Source organism: Sarcophilus harrisii, chromosome 1, assembly GCF_902635505.1.
Source record: "Sarcophilus harrisii chromosome 1, mSarHar1.11, whole genome shotgun sequence".
In the NCBI taxonomy this organism is placed as follows: domain Eukaryota; kingdom Metazoa; phylum Chordata; class Mammalia; order Dasyuromorphia; family Dasyuridae; genus Sarcophilus; species Sarcophilus harrisii.
Window position 1 is genome coordinate 316,238,562 of NC_045426.1, and position 15,560 is coordinate 316,254,121.

General features: G+C 37.4%; 1 long non-coding RNA gene across 1 annotated transcript in view; it reads left to right on the top strand.

The window, feature by feature from the left end:
* The window catches only part of LOC116420457, a 29,311-nt gene extending 14,174 nt beyond the window's left edge, over positions 1 to 15,137 (top strand). The window contains exons 4-5 of the long non-coding RNA XR_004230784.1: positions 6,336 to 6,453; positions 14,550 to 15,137. This is a non-coding gene — a long non-coding RNA (uncharacterized LOC116420457). The remainder of the gene's footprint in view (positions 1 to 6,335; positions 6,454 to 14,549) is intronic.
* Positions 15,138 to 15,560: the final 423 nt, after the last annotated feature.

Consider the following 15,560-nt stretch of genomic DNA (forward strand, 5'->3'; position numbering starts at 1 on the left):
ATGATTTTGTAGACTAATATTTCTTTAGATAATATCATAGATTTTTCATCTCATAGAAGTGAATTTTCCAAGATCATTTTGAAAAAGGTCAGTAGTCATTGAGATGAACTTTTATGTATTGCTCCTCTGGCATACCTCACATCTTATTCATGCAGTTAAAATACATCATACTTAACACTTCTTCTGCAAGTGATCTTTCCATTTCTCAGCCATTGAATAATTGCCCAAATCAAACTACTTTGAATTCGCTTTCAATTTCAAGATGGAAGGTTTAGCGTTCGGTTGGTGCTGTTTTCTATCATGGATGTTTATCTTCTAAGATTATGTTTAGCTATCTAGATATCGAGTCCCCTAGCTCCCAAACTGCTAAACTTTCCCAATACTTTAAGTAAGCTGTAGTTGATCCCAATTAATGATGTTCACCAAGTCTGAACTTAGGCTGTATTGTCTACTTTCTTTGACTTAAAGCTCATACTTATATAAACCTTCCCACCCCCATATAGATAGTTCTTATTAAATCCATAGAGGCCTACTTCTTGTATGGGCTGTCAAGATATATGTTGCAAAAACATAAAATGATTGAAATCAGTCAAGATTTATAAATGTATATAATGTGTCAGATACTGTTAAGTGCTAGGAATACAAAAAAGGCAAAAATAACAAAGCCAGCTCCTGCCTTCGAGGAATTTACTTACCAATGCATGATAGATGTAGATAAATACATATAAACACAACGGATATAGAGTAGAAGTAAAATAACTTCAGAGAGAAAGGCTCAAATGACTGGGGGGAGTAGGAAGCCCTCCTGCAAAAGATAGCCTTTGATCTAAGTCTTGAAAGAATTCAGGGGATAGCCTCTTGGGAATGGAATAGAGTCAGTACAAAGGCCTGGAGATGGAGGATGAAGCATAATAAACGACAAAATGACATAGTATTAATAGATTGTAAAGTTAGTGGAGGGAAATGAAATTTTAAAAAAAGCCGGAAAGGAAGGATGGAGCCAGGTTATGAAAAGCCCTTGAATGCTAAGATCATTGGCAGTTGGGATCTGCTGTTCAGTTTATCAATTCCATGTAATGTCATATTACATCTCCGATCTTTAGTGTCCCTGCTGCATAGGACTCTGTGAGTCTATATAGAATAAGTGGATGAAGTAGAAATGAGGCTTTTCAGGTCTGGGGTCCCTAACTTAATGGCTTTTTTTCTGGTCCAGTGGCAGTCACTTATGGCACAGTACTCTTTTGAATTCTCTCAAGTACACTCAGCATGTGTGTAACCTTCTAGTCTGCATTTGTAATAATAATAATAATAATAAGTAGCTTACATTTATATAACATTTTGATGTTGGCAAAACAACTACCTTGCAAAGACATAAATCCTGTGATTGCCTTCACTTTACAGATGAAGAAATCAGAAGAATTCAGACTCACATATTTCTGATTTCAAGTGAAGTACTCTATCCATTTTATTCTCTGCCTCCCCAAAGAAAGTAAATAAAGCTCAGCCTCTTGAGTTAATTGGATCCCAGATTTAGAACTGGAAAGAACCCCAGAGGTCACTTAAGTCTACTTAGTAAACCAAGGCCCTGGGAGGTCACATAGATAGGAAGAGACAGGAATAGCCTGTGCACTCAGGAATAGGGGCAGCTTTCCTTATTCCCTGCAGTCTCTGTGGTGCTCTGCGGGTGATTTTCTCTGAGGCAGCTGCTCTCTTGTCACTTTGGAAAGCATGTTCCCTCCCAGCAGAAGGCAGTAGTTTGGGAGAGCAAAGGAATCAAATGGCTTACCCCTGAAGATTTATACCTGAGCCAGTCAGGACCAGTTGAACCAGTGTTAGAGTTGGAATCAAGAAGGCTGGTATTCAAATTCTGTCCCAGATACTTATTAGCTGTGTATCTCTGGAAAATTTACTTAACCTATCTAAACCTCAGTTTCCTCATCTAAAACAGGAATGATAATAAGCACCTCCTTTTTTGTTTATAAATTTTTTTATTTTACTTAATATTTCCCCCCAGTTATATTGAAAACAATTTTTTTACATTTGTTTTTTAAAGATTTTTGAGTTCTGGGTTCTCTTCCTTATCCCCACCCATAATTAAGAAACCACATGTGAATTTATGCAAGACATTTCCATGACAGTCAAGTTATGAAAGAAAACATAGATCTTCCATCCTAATGAAAATAAAAACCCTCAATAAAAATTAAGTTAAAAAGAAAGAGAGAGTCAGACAAAGAGAGAATGCTTCAATCTGTATCAGACACAATCAGTTCCTTCTCTGGAAATGGATAGGATTTTTCATCATAAGTCCTTCAGAGTAGTGGTGGATGATTGTACTACTGAGAATAGCAAAGCCATTTACAGCTGGTCATCCCAGAACATTGATAAACACCTCCTTTGCAGAGTGGTTGTAAGAAATGAGATAACATGTCAAGTGTTTTGCAAACCTTAGACCCTTTATAAATGCTACTTCTGGCCTTTCTCTGTGACTGTTGCCCTCGGCTCAAATCTTTTCACCAACTGTATTAGTGCTGCATATTTAAGACACCATTTGTTGTCCAAACATTCCTCTCCCATGCATCCTGGTCCCATATGAACCGACTGGTCCTTTGAGTTAGTCTGAAATGGTTCCAGGTGTTATATATTTATTGATGCTTTGACTTTCAGCCTCTAAGTAGACTTTCCGGATGTAATGTAAAACCAGAGGCTTTTCCTTCCTCCTATTGAAAGGTATGAGTGAAAAGGACCAAGGCTTCCTGCACATATTCCATTCCCCCATCATGGTTCTCCTTCAATACTCTGACCCTGTGATCTCAGGATTACTGCATTTTTAAGGATACTATGTTAGTACAGCAATAGCCTCCTGCATGTCTCTATCAGTTTTGTGTTATTTCAATGGTTTGTGCTAGCTAGGACTCAAAGCATTTCCCATGGTAGGTACAGATACTCTCTCAAAAAGGATCATACTTTCACCTATTAAGTCCCTTGTATGTATAGGCAGGCTGATGATAGTTTGCTTTCAGTACTTAATTTATGCTACCATTTCCTCAGTTACATATGCTATCTTTCCAACTATCTTGTTCCACACTTCATCTTCTTCAAGGACTTCAGGACTGATTTAAATCTTCTCATCTGCCTGGGGAGTTCAGTAATTACTTTTCAGAATTCTCCATCAACGCTTATTCCTTCAGCAATGCTGGAATGTACCACCATTTTAAACAATTTACATAATACAGTGCTTTATATTCTTTCTTATACATTTTGGACAGTAGGACATTTCCCAAACTGTCTATAGCATCATCTTAGATGGTTTCAGTGCAATCATCACAATGGTTAATAGGTACTCTCCCCCAGCTACAGTGTTTAAAGGGGGGTCCTGTTATTGTGTACCAATTTTCTAATTATAGGAAAACTGTGATGCTGTTTAGCTTAATGCTAAATCAAACAACAGTAGGCTAATGATGCTGACACATGACAATAGTTTCAAAGTGTTTTGTCTGGCTTGTTAAAACCACTTAGGAAAACCTTCTACTCAGCTACAGTTTAGGAAAAATATAACATCTTCAATATATTTCTACAGTGCCTGAGCATCCAAAAATAGAGATCTCTACTGAATCCCCATAGATATAATTCCCAGGTCACCAAATACACATGGGTCCCCTGAAAGCTACCTCAGACTTGAGGCATATTATGGGCCAGTATCCACTCAAAACCATAGCTCATGATCCCTATGAATGTTTGTGGGTTTTTTTTTATCCAGACCAAGTAGAAGATATTAGTTCAAAGCAAAAGACATTGTATTAAACAGTGTAGGAAAATAAATGACAAGAAAAATTCCCACCCACTCTATTGATATGTATTTGGGATATGTTTTCCCATAATTCGCCACACTTTTAGTTGGAAAAGGGAAATATGATGGGCATAAACATGAACAGGGCAACTCAATACTCAACAGATGTAGATAGCCCAAACTGAGAACACTCCTAAAAAGACAACCTTGCTAGAAACCTCTGCCTTCGAATTGCTATGCTCCCTAAACTATTAGAAATGACATTTAAATATGTTTAAAACAAACAAACAAAGAAAGAGGGGCAATTTAAGGCAACTTGGAGGTTGAATGTGTCCCTTGAATATTCAGGCTACTAATCAACAGAATTTTTCCTGTTCTTTTTCTTGGAGCCCGACTTTAACCAGAAAGGCAATATGCTATTGTGAAGAATGTTAGACTTGACATCCAAAGACCTAGTTTTAAATTCTGGCCTCCATCACTTATTGTGATCATCTTTTAGCAAGCCAGCTAGCCTCTCTTGAACCTCAATCCCTTTCTTTGTCTATCGCTCAGGGTTATTGTGAGGATAAAACAAGGAAATGTTTTGTAACTGCTTCACATATATAAAATATTATTTGTTTCTCAGCTGCTTCCTCATATTTGAGCTTGTATAGGCAGAGATTTAACACAGGCCCCTTAATTTTGGTAGCCTTCTTTCTCCATTGAGAGTCAGTCTCTCTCTCTCTCTCTCTCTCTCTCTCTCTCTCTCTCTCTCTCTCTCTCCCTCTCCTTCCCTCCCTTACTCCCTCCCTCTTTTCTCTCCCTCTCTCCCTCTCTCCTCCCCCCTCCCTCCCTCCTTCCTTCTCTCCCTTTCTCTTTCTTCTCTGTCTCTCTCTCTCTCTCTCTCTCTCTCTGTCTCTCTCTCTCTCTCTCTCTCTCTCTCTCTCTCTCTCTCCCCCTATTTCCCTTCCTCCCTCTCTGCCCTGATTCTGGCATTCCTTTGATTGTCCACTGTGTCTCTTGAAGTCATGCATGGTAAATTTATCTGGCATTAGTCCAAGGATTACTGGATGTTTAGTTTTCCATACCTGCCAAAAGCTATTATTGATGGGTACATTTTATAAATGCAATGAATAAATAAACAGCAGATAGCTAGTCCTCTCAGTTTTGTGCTTATTAGAGGCTCTGATGAGCAGCTGGATTCTGTGTTTCTCTGAAAGTCTGGGCTTGCCTTCCCTGAAATAAAAAAATCTGAGTGCAGATAGTGCACTCTACTACATATATAAATGTATAGGCATAAATACCTGAACTATGTGGCTTTTGAACCAAGACTAGTTAACTGCAGTAAAAACTGCTCTTTGTTCATAGTTACCAACTCTCATACACACATGTATATGGGAGACATTGACATTGTTCTCATTGTCCTCATTGCCAAGGCAGCTATGGGCTTAGTTTTGAAGATATCTGTCTAAACAAAGTGTAAAAGGCCTTATTAACACCTGTAGATAAAGCCTTTGTTCTGGCACTAAGTATATCTCTTTATACAAAGTGTTGATGTCCCCATTAATATCACATTGGAAAATGGCATTGGTTTTATCATAGCTAGTCACCTCGGTCTCAGCTTTCAAAAAGAAAACAGATGCAGAGGGCCAGAACTGAGAAAGGAAATGAGGAAAGGCAGTATATCCAGAAATTGGGCTGGGTCTCCTGAAGAGCCAACGGGCACATCTGCTAGCTCCCTGTGGGAAAGCCATGTGGTTCCCAGGGAGGAGGGATCCCCACAACCTAAGAAGTGGGGACTGTTAATTGTATATTCCCCATGTCTAAAGGATAGACCATCAATTCTCCACTGACATCAAGTGACTTTTGAGGATGTGTGTTAGAGTGAATGGAAAGAAGAAAATGGTGTAACCAGAGCTGTATCATAGATCGTTATGCAAGTGGAACTTACTGGAGAGAGAAGGCTGAACTCTCTAGAGGATTTGATTGCTTTACCTTACAGGAGACCAGATGTGAATCTGGTGTGCTAAACAAGTCCCCAGAGAGAGTGGAACCCCAGAGGAGAGGGAAGGAAAATTATTGTGATGTGTGTGTAGGCTCAAATGTGAGCTTTCTTATTTGTAGGGCTTTTTTTGGGGGGAGGGGAGGTCAGATTAGTAAACCTGTCTGTCAACTTGTCAATGGGCTGTTAGCCTGAAAGCTTGCATAGAAACTAAGATTCCTTTCCTTTGTGGCTGAGACTTAGGTGTAGTATAAGATTTTATGCTGCTAGAGGTTATCGAGTATTAGGATATTAGGAAAAATAAGTGATTTGTGTGATATTCCCAATATTGGACCTAGTCTGTGTAGAAGAGCCACATATATACACGTCCCATAAACTTCCCCTCCAACTTTTACATACACTGCACACGCACCTATCTTTCACACCTTCTCCCCCACACAGTCCCTCTCACATTCAGCCAGCTCACATACTACCCACGCCCCTTTCTAGATCTGTTTCTCTTCTTTCCCTCACCCCAGTGTTTCTGAAGGAGGAAAGCTTTTCTTTTTCTTTTTTTTTTTCTTGCAGAGTAAGTCAGCAGCTGCCTGGGAAACAGAAGGAGTTAACAGCTATATTTTTAACTCAGCACCCATGGGAGTAAATGACAGTGTCTAACGTATGCATTAATACACGGTGAAGTATTTTGGTGAGTATACTTAGAACATGAGAGCATAAGAAATACCCTACTAGGATATGCTAGTGTCCACCCAGCCCCATACTGTGACAGGAATATTAGTACACTCTGACATAAATGAGTCGTGTGACTGTTAACAGATGACTTAACCTCTCTGAACTTTAGTTTTCTTATCTGTAAAAGAGACAATGAAGCTTGCACAAATTACCTGAGGAGTTTATTAAAAGAAAAATGCAATGCAACCCTTAAACACCATATAAAATATATTATTATTATTATTATTAACCAAAGTGGAGGAACCATGCATGTAATGTCAGAGCAAAAAGTTAACAATGGACTATAAAAATGATTAAAGTTCCATAATAATTCAGATTAGGAAGCTTTAAGCATGAGTTATCTGAAAATAGATATAAGAAAAACAAAAATTAAACAGGATTTCTTTTCAAGAAGTTTATGTTCTAATGGGATGAGGAGGGGTGAAGAGTGGTGCTACTACATGGACACAAATTAGGAGAGACAGAAGAAATAAAACAATTTGGCAGAATCACCATTGAATATGAATGGGATCATGAGGCTTATTCCCCATGTATAAGGCTTCCCAACTAACTGATTCAATATTGAGAGTAAGGGATAGGGACAAATGAGAAGTGACTCGAGCTTCAGAACTAAGGTGACTGAAAAGATGGTGGTGCTCTCCACAGAAACAGAGAAGTTAAGCAGAGGGATGGATTTAGAGGGAAAACAAGTTCATTTTTGGACATGCTAAATTTAAGATATCTTTGGGACAGTCAGATGAAGATAATAATAACTTGTTATTTATTTAACTTATATTTACCATTCCCAGAATTTATTTCTATTTGACTTTGTACTATTTCTTGTATAATGAAATCCATACAATACTATACAGTAAAAAAAAAAATTAATGACCATTTTTAAACCTGTCTGTCTAGTTTTAGTTATTTAGTCATTTCCACCACAGAAATAGTTCCATTCCCATCATAAAGTTATAACTTCTTTCAGCCATTATCTTTTTAGACTGAAAAGATTATGCAGTCCATGGCTTAGGACCACAGTTTTGTGTTTACATGTAGTATCTTCAATTTCTAAGGTTTCTTGACAGTAACTCTTAAGGGTTAACCCTAGGGTTTTTCCTAGTAACATCAGAATTGGATTTGTGTCTTAAAGAGCCCTCAGCTCTCACATAAACAGTCAGGCTAACAATAGCAAATATAGGACAAGTTATTTTTTTCTTTTTTTTTTTTAGCCTGACAAAAACCACAAAGAACTCACACATACTTCTGAGCCCTAAAACTGTCAAGGCTCCCTTTCAAATGGACCTATATCTTCTCCAGGGAGCTATATAGTCATCCAGATTTATAGTAGTATCCTGATTGAACTTGATATTCCTAAATAACTCACTTCCTCTTCCCTTCAGGTGGTCCTTGCCTCCCTAGGGGGTATAGTCCTCCCAGTTTATAGTTCTAGGCTGCTATAAAAAAATAACTTGGTGCTGTTAGAGATTTGAATAATCTTGTCTTCTGGTAGGTTCTACCTTCCCTCAGGACCTACATGGTCCAAATGACTCCTAGGACCAGCAAGGAAATGGGTCTGGGCCTTTCCTTCACATTGTGGCTCTCTACTATGCTAATCTTTCTTCCCCTTCCCATAGCAATCTGGCAACATTTCCTTCTTTTCTCCCATGTCTCTGGATGCCTTTTGGATTTATTTAAACCATTCTATGTTTTCAACTTGGACAGTTTCCTCCACTCCTAGAGATCATGAAGCTCCACAGATGCAAACTGAGAGTCTGTTATTATTCTCACTCCAGACATACATGTTTGACCTCTCTTTTAATGGTCACTCCCAAATTAAGGCACATGAAGTAGCTGTGGACTGGAGTCAGAGTCAAAACAAAGACCTTAATCAAGAGGGAAGAGGGGCTCCTGGCAGAGTATACCACTATACACACCTCAAAGCTGTGTAGATATTCCATCTCCCTTTTGCTCTTCTCTGGACATAAATCTGGCCAAGCATCCATATGCTTCTAGTAAGAAGTCCCAGAACCGGGCTGACCAAGCCAGTCCAGGTCTGACCAGGGTGGCTGGATACCTCAAGCTCAAATCTGTATTGAAATAAGACACTTGTCCATATAACAGTTACTAAAAGGAGCTAAGTCATAGCAGTGGAAAGAGATTGAGAGCAGGAAGGGATTATTCACCAAGGAGACAGCTGGCTAAGGTGAATGAATGCATCTTTCCTGTATCCCTACTGTTCCTGCTGACGCTTGATAGTCTGAGAACTCTAGTCTCCCGTGTCCTGGGTGTTTTTGTACTCAGGTGACCAGGAAGACACATCTATCACTGAGGCCTAATCATTCTGAGCCAATCAAACCTCAAGGACATTGCTTTGTCCCATGAGAAAAGAATTCCAGTAGTTGAGGTGTGTGGGGAAGAAAGAAGGAATTGTAGGGAGAAACACCAGGTTATAGATGACATGTTTGTGAATTTGTGTACCCTCCGTAAGACCTCTGAGAGTTACTATAAATCTATTGCCATGTTCAAAGAATAAGCAATTGCAGAATATATTGCATTAGCAAGCACATCATTATGGTTTAAAAAGATGATTTGCTCTATGCAATAGTCAGATTGTTCTGGGATTATTATCTTTTTGTTCATGGTGTCACTATCCGTTGAATTGAAATAACTGATGGTGGTAATTTCTGCCTTTTATGTGTAAGTGTAGCTAAAAAGATCAATGCTTAACAGTGGTCCTGTCTTCTCTGCACATATATAAAAGCCATCCTTCCATTTGCTAATGCAGACACCATTTGTAGAATGGGATATTGATTTCAACTACATCTTGAAATCTTTTCTCTAAGAGATCTTATCCCAATTACTAACTGCTATTTTCTAGTGTGATCTATCTACTTTTATTACTTCTTAACCATACAATTATGTCTTATTATTTCTTCTCTCTCCTTTTACCCTGTCCCTCTTCACCAGTGTTTTGTTTCTTGACTACCACCCTCAATCCATTCTCCCTTCTACCAGTCCCCCTCCCTTTTTTTATTCTCCTCTTCCTATTCTTTTTTAGCATAAGATAGATTTTTGTACCCAACTGATCGTGTATGTTATTTCCTCTTTGATCCATTTCTAATGAGAGTAAGGTTCATTTGATGCTCACCCACACCCCTTTTCCCTTCCATTATAAAAGCTCTTTTATGCCTCTTCATGTAAGATAATTTACCCCATTCTAGCTCTTCCTTCTCTCTTCTTCCAGTGCAATTCTTTCTCATCACTTAATTTCATTGTTTTCTTTTTGGGATATTATCCCATCAAAATCAATTTATTCCCATGCCTTCTGTCTATGTATATTTCTAACTGTCCTAATACTGGCAAAGTTCTTAAGAGTTACAAGTATTATCTTCCCTTGTAGAAACGTAAACAATTTAACCTTATTGTATCTCTTATGTTCTCTCTTTCCTTTTTAGCTTTTTATGCTTCTCTTGAGTTTTGTATTTGAAAATAAGATTTTCTATTCAGCTTTGGTCTTCTCATCAGAAATGTTTAAAAAGTCTCTGTTTCATTGAATATCCATGAAGGATTATACTCAGTTTTCCTAGGTGGGTGATTTTTGATTGTAATCCTAATTCTTTTGCTTTCTGGAATGTCATATTTCAAGAATTCTTATTCTTTAATGTGGAAGGTACTAAATTCTGTTTAATCTTGAATGTAAGCTCCATGATGTTTGATTGTTTCTTTCTCACTGCTTACAATATTTTCTTCTTGATCTGGGAGCTCTAGAATTTGGTTATAATATTCCTACGGATTTTCATTTTTGGATCTCTTCCAGAGATTATTGGTCTTTCAATTTCTCTTTTACTCATTGATTCTAGGATATTAGGGCAGTTTTCTTTGATGATTTCTTGAAATATGATATTCAAGGCCTTTTTTTGATCATGACTTTCAAGTAGTAATTCTTAAATTATCTCTCTTGCATCTGTTTTCCAGGTCAGTTGTTTTTCTAGTAATATTTCACATTTTCTTACATTTTTTCATTCTTTTTATTTTTTATTAGTTCCACTTGCCTAATTTTGATTTTTAAGGAAAGATTTTCTTCAGTGAGCTTTTGTAATTCCTTTTCCATTTTGCCAGTTTTACTTTTGGAGTCAAATTTTTGTGTATATTTGTATATATTTTACCATTTTTTGTTCTTCCTTTAGCAAGCCATTGATTCTCCTTTTCATTTTTTTTTATATAACTATAATTTCTTTTCCTAATTTTTCTTCTTACTCTTTTATTTGGTCTTTTAAATCCTTTTAAAGCTCTTCTAAGAGTTTTTTTTTTTGGCCCTAAGATCAATGCATATTTTTCTTGGAGGCTTCACATGTAGCCATTTTGATTATTGTTGTCCTCTTCTGGGTTTATGTTTTGATCTTTCCTATCACTACAGTAACTTTGTATGATTAAGTTCTTTTTTGGTGTGTGTTGCTTATTTTCCCACCCTATTTTGTGACTTTTAATTTTTATGTTAAAGTTGGACTTTTTTTCTGGGATAGAAAGAGTTTCTGAGATAGATCTGTTGGATCTAGGTTTCTTTTTTGGTTAGTGCAAACAACATAAAAACTCTGTATGGGATATAAAGTGGTATAAAACATAGTAGTTTTTTCTGTATAAAACACAGAAACTTTTTAGAAGTTTCTAGTCTATTAAAAAGAAAAAGAATACACTAAGCTAAGGAACTGAATTAATTGCTATGTTTTCAGCAGCTTTTGAAAGAAAAGGAGTTAAAGGGAGGGCCTGATGCATCAACAGTACAGGGCCTTGCACTGGTCTATTGGGACATGGCTTACTGCTGGCTTCCCCAAATACTGCCTGCACTGAACTGTGCTCCGCTTTTACCTAAGTGAGATAGACCTTTCCCACCTACCTTCTGAGTTGTCTTGGGCTGAAAAATTGTTTCACCTTATCTTTTTGTTGGTTTTGCTGCTCCAGAATTCATTTTGAGATATTATTTAATACATATTTGGAGGTAAATTTGGGAGAGTTCAGATGAGTTCCTGCCTTACTCTGCCATTTTGATTCTGCCTTCTCTATGCCTTATTATTTAAAATTGATGTTCATATACAGATATATTTCTATTACTAACATAGGACACAATCTATAATGGCAAATAAGTCCTAAGGTGTTGTCTGAGGTTGTAAGAAGTTAAATGCTTGCTTGCTCAGTGTCAAGAGTTATTAACTATCAGAGAAATGAATCCAGGTCTTCTTGATACTAAGTTTAACACGCTAAAAGTTCTACCATGCTGTTTCTCTGATATTCATGAATTACATATCACTCACTAAAGAATTAACTAATGTTTGTCCATCAGCAGTAACATTTTAGTCATTTAGGATAATAAATGGTAGGTTGGGAGAGAAACTTCAAAGTAGCAGGAATGACATCACTATCTCATCATCTTTAACTACTTTTCTTTTATAAGCTGCTGAAAAAATAGTAGTTAACTTAGTTCCTTAGCTTGTGTATACTTTTATCTTTTAATAAATTGTAAACTTCTTAAAGGTAGTTATTGTGTCTTGAACCACTTTACATCTCACACAGTTTTTCTGTTATTTTCACTTCATAATTTTAATAGCATTCTATTCTTATGTTAAGATGTATAGCATCATATTAATGACTCAGTCACCCTAGCCCATAATTTCTTTAACCTGGTAAGGATACTTCATTTGAATCAATTAGACCAAGCAAAAAAGTCCTTAATTAGTTTACAAGTTCTTGGATGAAATGGAATAACACTTGCACAAGAAAAATATTTAAAATAGTTGAGGGGACTTGGCCATGCCCTGTGGATCTTGTATAAAACCAACAAATTTCTGAGGAAGAATCCCTCATTTCAGTCTCCCAATTTATTTAGAGAGGAACCTTATAAACTGCAGAGAGTCTGAAGTCCTAATCCTTAGCAATGTCCCCAGAACAGGTGATGCCATCTTTATACTGGGAGGCAAGGGCAACTAGACTCCGAAGAAAAGCAGCTTTAAAGCTCTATAAAGAACCTGAAAAGCTACACTATACCTAAGAGTAATTCATCTCAAAAGGAGAAGAAAAAGACTTCCAGCAAGCAACAGATGTGAATTACCTCTTTGCTACATATACTTTCTAAGCTTGAACTCACTTTTCTCTAGATGTTGTATCTACTATTAGGAAAATGTGTTATAGAATAGTTGGGAATATTCTCTAACCATTATCCTTACCATATCTCTTTAGTAAATATCCCTTTCAAAAAGTTTATTAAGTCTAATTGACTAATTGATGTGAACTAGTAATCATTGGAGAAGGAATCCCAGTGGGAGCTCATAAATTATTACACTAGAAAACCATTCCCCAACTCCCTCAAGATACAGCTAGAATCCTGAGGGGACCAATAGTAGCCACACTCTGGGAATGAGATTAGGAATTATAAGAATAAGTCCACATTTATTTTTTTAAATAACATTTATGTGCCACACTTATTTTTTAAGGCACAACTGAGTAAAAAGTAAGGCAATATTAGTTAATAATGTCCATAGAAACTTTGGGTGTTCAAATCTTAAGTCCATAATCAAGTTTATTTGATGTCAGTTTAGCCAAACTGCCACCAAGATCCCCTGGAGAAGGTAGCATTTATCTTACTTAGAAGCAAAAGTAAATATCATATTGCCCTTTGAAAAAATGACAAACTTTAGGATTAGAAAAGGAATCAACATTGAATTACTTATATTTAAAAGATTTTTAGTGGTTTCGAGTTCACAGAGATTGAGTCAGTGAAAGGGAGACAAAGAAGTTTGTTTTCTCTCTTTGGCTTGTAGTTCCTATCTGGAATTACTCCAGACAAGCCTATAATTATAGTTTGTGTTTGGCTGAGATCTAGGTTTCCTCAGGTGTGGATAAGAGGGTGTCAGACACTCAGGTAGCAATCCATATTAGCAGGAGAGCTTTTATTTCATCTCACAGAAAATGCAAAAGATACAGAGGACTCTAAGGAGCTCATGAATAGGTGTGGAAGAAACACATGAGGCACTCAACTGATTTACATAGCTTTTTTTGGAAGGGAACCGAACCTAGGATTGCCCCTAGGGCAAACATTTCACCTTCTGGTGGATTTCTAGTCCCCCATCCCTTCATGATGTTATATAGTCCCTCTCAGGCTCATAGTGTCACCCTGTGTTGACATCTAAAAAACAAATAATTTTTGTAAGTAAATGAATGCTGAACAATTTCTATTGGATTATTTTAGTGATAACCTACTCTTTGTGACCCACTTGGGGTTTTCTTGGGAAAGATACTGATTGCTTTGCCATTTCCTTCTCCAGCTCATTATGCAAATGAGGAAAGTGAGACAGGGTTAAGTGACTTGTCCAGTCACTTAGTGTGAGAACTAAGTAAGAACTAACTAGTCCAGCTAGTGTGAGAACAGATTTGAATTCATCTTCCTGACTCTAAGCCCAGCCCTCCAACCACTGCACCACTTAGGTCCTCAAACAATTAATAGACTCACATTTTAATCCATTAGCTCAGTTGTCCTGGTAGAATGCCTATCAGGGATTAAGTGAGTAATTTTCTTCTTTTTTCAAGGACCATATTACATATGGAAATCCCTTTTTTTCTCTAGTAGATCCAGTCTTCAAACTCTCAAACTTAGCTTATTATCTATAAGGCACCCCTCAAAGCTGATGCTATCCAACAAATCAACCGTCTCTAGCAGAAAAGCTAGATTCCACTATCACATTGCCTAGGGAATTGAGAATCTCCCCTCAACACAGGACTTTGAAGTTTAGGACCATAGGAACTACTCTCTCAGGCCAAGTAACAATGCTCATGTGTACCTCTGCCTTATGCTTTTGTAACAAATTGATCAATGTCCCAGCGACTGCCATCTCTTTTCCTGAGAAATCTACTTTCACGATCTCTCTTCTTAGGCTGCTTGCAAGCATATACAACTGCAATGTATCTCTGCCTCTAAGGTACCCATTTCCAGTTCCTGGTGGGAAGGGACTTGTGTGGACATATATTTCCCTTCCTAAAACACCAAGTGCGCTCATCTCTTTTCTGATCTGTCTTTTGAATAAGGAAAGGAAAAAAAAACCTGGTTCTTCCTCTTCAACTTTATAAAGCATGGAAAAGGGCAGTTACTTCAACAAGAGTCCGTCATCCTGGGTTCCAGCCAGCCGAGCCTTTTGGAGGAAGCCCTAGTTACTGAGCACACACCAGAAGTTCTGTATCTGATCAATAAGGTACCATTTATTATGACTGTTCTCCTTAGCCCCCTCCTCCCAAGCCAAAGGTTACATACTATATGCATGTGGATCACCTGCTATTCTATATATTTGACTTACTCATGCTATTACTCCCTTCACCTGAACAGACCCATTTCCTTTTCTCCATTATTCTATGTCGCTTTGTATTAAAACTTGGCTCAGAATTCATCTTTGGGAAATTGTCCATAGTTAATTCACCTGACCATTCACTCATCTAACTCCATATCCTCTTGACATTTATGCACTTAGTTTGTGCTACATTTATTTGTTCTTGCTTTGTGAACATTAAATTGCACTTGCTGATGTATAATTCTATTGGAAAATGCTCTTCAGTTTTTCACTCTGTGTGTATTATTTCCCCTAATGGATTGCATACTTCTTGAGTGCAGGAAGTCCATCTTCTTTATGGGTATGCCTCTGGGGTAAAAAAAAAAAAAAAAAAAAAAAACCTTAATACAGAACTGGGGCATATAGTAGGCACTTAATAACATTTGCTTTAACAGTGTTAGTGAGATCTCACATGTTGCAAAGTGCTCTCTTTCCACTTGTAGCATGGGGGTTTATATGGCTTGAAAGGAGTAAGAATAGAAGCATCTTTAGCCTTTACTCTTCCCCACCTTCTCTAAGTATGAGTCTGTTTCTTACCAGGAGGGGAAGCAGGAAGTTTAGAATGGAAGTCATTCTGCTCTCCTCAGGGAGAGGGGGTATTGAGTTAGCATTATATTTATCTAGTCTTTAAATATTGTTAGTCTGAGGGAATGAGATCAGCTTCAAGTTCACATCTGAATGCTGTGTTATTATTGAGGAAGAAGGAAGGATTCCT